The 3,523-nt window shown below is 38.3% G+C and overlaps 1 pseudogene; it reads right to left on the bottom strand.

Moving 5' to 3' along the window:
• Window positions 1-353: 353 nt before the first annotated feature.
• Window positions 354-3,211, bottom strand: LOC107039303 (annotated as a pseudogene).
• Between the last annotated feature and the right edge of the window lie 312 nt (window positions 3,212-3,523).

The following is a 3,523-nucleotide window of genomic DNA, read 5'->3' as shown; positions in this document are numbered from 1 at the left end:
TCCTGTCTAAACCGCCCATTTTCTATTTTCGTGAAAATGGAAACCCTTCATGAAGCTAAATTTTCTCAATAGAAATATACACCATTGTATTGGAGGTTATCATATTAGGATGGAATCAGAGTGATGAGAACGTATGGAAGGTCAAAATGAGTTCATCAAACAACAATCTTAGTTTTAGATAAATGATATATGATGTGTGCAATGTCTGAACGGGGTCCATCCTTGGATGAACCATAGCAATAAGAGATTAGCCGAATCTAGGTGAATCACATTGTAATTGCTTTTAATAATTAAAAAAGTAAAGTGCACCAAGTGGTGAGATAATTTGAAAATATCAATTATTGCGTACAATCTTAATTGTTCGGTTTCGAAGGTTTGCACAATCCTTTAGGTGTGAAATCAAACCATACTTGGAATGCCTGACTTTCAGACGGATCCATCATTTTTGCCATCTAACTCAGTCTATCACAGGGCAACATCTCAGGAAATTGATAAATTGCCGGTGGTAATGGTTCCGGTAGTTCTGCTACTACCGACGTTTTTGCGTCCTATAAAGATCATGACTCTTCAACCTCAGAATCTTTACAATGATAAGTTCCTTAGACCACATTAAACTTTTGATCATCTACCTTTTCTATGGGACACGCTTGACCGTCCAAGATGACTTGCTGGCTTATTTCAATCAAATTGTATTCCCACGTGCCAGGCTGTTGATCATGGTTACAAAGAGACAATGGCCCCACATTTTCAACCTCGAGATTAAATATTATGTCTTGCCAATCTTGTACAGTTGCAAGTGAACTGGAGCTCTAATTGGACATGAGTAATGGATGAAATTTTCTTTACTTCATTTTTTTCTTCACATAGTATTTTGCTATCAATAAAATCTTACTATTTTCAAATCTTCGCTTTCTGAAAATCCTTTTGGAAAATTCAATGCCATAATCTCCCAATTACTGGCATTGAGATCAAACCTGACCCAAGAGCTACCCCCTCAAATGCTATTTCTCTCAACTTCCAATATATAGAAGAATGGACCATCCACATTACCTTCCGGAATAGCGGTGCAGTCTATCGAAAGCTAGAAATTGAAACAAACAAATGAGCATAGGGGAGGGTGTGCCTGTACCGCTCAACGGGTAATACAGCTCACCCGATTTTCTCCACAACCATCAACTTAAAAATTTCTTTCTGTTCCTGATCATGAAGAATTTGATGATAGGATGTGATTGACGGAAAATTTTCACTTTATTTACCACTTTAAATATGAAAAAACACGTAACGAAGTTTTGAGGTCTTTACAGTGCAAAATTTGTGGACTTTTAATGAAGGTTTTTGATAGTTCCAAACGCTGAATTCTCATATTAAACTGTGGTTATTCGATTCGTGGTACTTTCACACGTAATTTGAGACCAATTCGAACTCAAAAGTCCACTCATGTCAATAATTATCAACAATTTTGTTGACGCCGAGCGGAGCCGGTAATACCGCTCATAGGATCGACCACGTAGTTGCTCGACAGCACTCGAGTACAGGTTAGGTTGCGGCGCGAGCGATACACCCAAAACCCTATGAGCGGTATTGGAATCGTACCGAGCGGTATTACCCGACAGCGGGTAGTACCGCTCAATAGGCTCTCTCTTTTATTTTCAATCAATTTTGTGGATTCTAAGGAGAATTAGGCGTCTACACTTTGAGAATAACGAGTTCAATAGTTAAAGAAGTCTACGAGTACTCCCGACAACCGGCCCGACGGCGAGGGGGTGGCGGCCTCGCGTGTCCCGCGGTTAAGGTAACGGCGTTACACCCAGTTACATCGAGGGGTGTCTCCTGTGCCTCTGTGTATTCAAGTCCCTGGATTCCTCAGCGAAAAACGGCCAAGGCTGGGGCAATTTCTACTTTAATTCGNTTATTGGTACGCTGTACTATGTAAAATACTGTAAAACGCTGTCTACTATTGGAGCATATATGTAGTTCGTAAGGGGGAAAGGGGGGAACAAAATGTAAAAACCCGAGAGAGTATACATGTGACAAAAATAAATAAATAGTTAAAGAAGTCTCACAAATACGTTTTTTCTACTCAAGTTGAAATATAAAATATAAAACTGGCATTACAGGTACATCCTCCCCTAACTAATCAAGTCAGTACATATGATCAGTAGGAGAAATATGCAACCGAATAAACAGCTAATTGATGTCCTTTTTGCAGCGTAAATAAGAATACATTCTGCAAGTTCACCCAAGTAAGAATGTCATGATTCAAGTAGTAGGCCGAGGATGGCCCAGTGCTGGCCAAGATTGGGCCATTTCTCATCTTCTATCAGGGAGAAGATGGCTACCTCAATCGAGTCAAATTTCTGGCTTATTGTGTATATCAAAATGGGATGTTTTATGAAAATCATATCAAGTCGGGCTTGACCTGAATGAAGTCATGGAACAATTCAATCATAACTATGTCGAATTAGCAGTTCCGAGCTGAATTATAATTTTTTTTTTTGGATAAGGCATAATCTATTATATATAATAGGATAATATAATCTATTATAATGGTTGATGCTCTCTCCCTCTGCAGGAAATATCCAACCATCCTATCTACGCAAAGGACAAAGAAATTGGGGTCAAGAGCACTCAGTTTCGAGGAGCCAAAAAAGTTGGTTATCTGAATTTCATATTCCTGGGATAATTAGCATGAAAAATTGAACAAATTACGGGGACTGACATAAGAAATTTTCTGGACTGAGATCACGGTGAAGTTACGAATCAGCATTCGACTTTCGATGAAAATATTTTTTTAAAGAAATATGAATTTTATTGAAAAAACTATAAGTATTTGAAATAAACTCACTGTTGGTGCTGGATCACCCAAACCACATTCAGCCGCTTTACCTTCAGCACTACCTTCAGTGTTTCCATCTGTATCAACACTGGCTTGTAAGTTGCAAAGACATTTTATCCCTTCAATATCAATTTCAACTTGTGCGTCAGGCTGATCTTGTGGATCAGGCATGTTTTCGACCGAAATATCCTGATCAGTTGCGTTCGGCGAATCGGCCGCAGCAGGATCATGTTGACCCTAAAATTTCATTTGTCAAATTTTATCATTATTACCAATGTTGACTATCTGGTAGACTTTTGCTGAATTTTTTTACCTGCGCACAATTCGCGAATGCTGCAAGTACTACAACCAAGATGATTTTCATACTGAAGTCGACAGGCCTGTAGGTATTAAAGAACTAACGTTGAAGTGTGTAAGTTTTTGGTCTTCGATGGGAACAATGAGCATGTGTTATCTATAATTACGCGCAGAAGGTATAAACAACGTTATATAATTTTCGATTCACCAGTCACTTTATGTATGAAGTATACTTTTCAAAGATAGAATGATTAACGCTTCTCTATTAATAAAGGTCTTTTATATGAGGACCTACTCGCAAGACGATGAATATCAAATCACTGGCCTAAAAATCAAATGAATCCTTCAGATGATTGTTCATTGCTTTCAAATTCAGAATTACCTGAGTTA

Source organism: Diachasma alloeum, unplaced genomic scaffold, assembly GCF_001412515.2.
Source record: "Diachasma alloeum isolate Michigan unplaced genomic scaffold, Dall2.0 Dall_scaffold_00296, whole genome shotgun sequence".
Lineage (NCBI taxonomy): Eukaryota > Metazoa > Arthropoda > Insecta > Hymenoptera > Braconidae > Diachasma > Diachasma alloeum.
The sequence above is the reverse complement of the archived record's forward strand: the minus strand, read 5'-3'. Positions and strand labels throughout refer to the sequence as shown.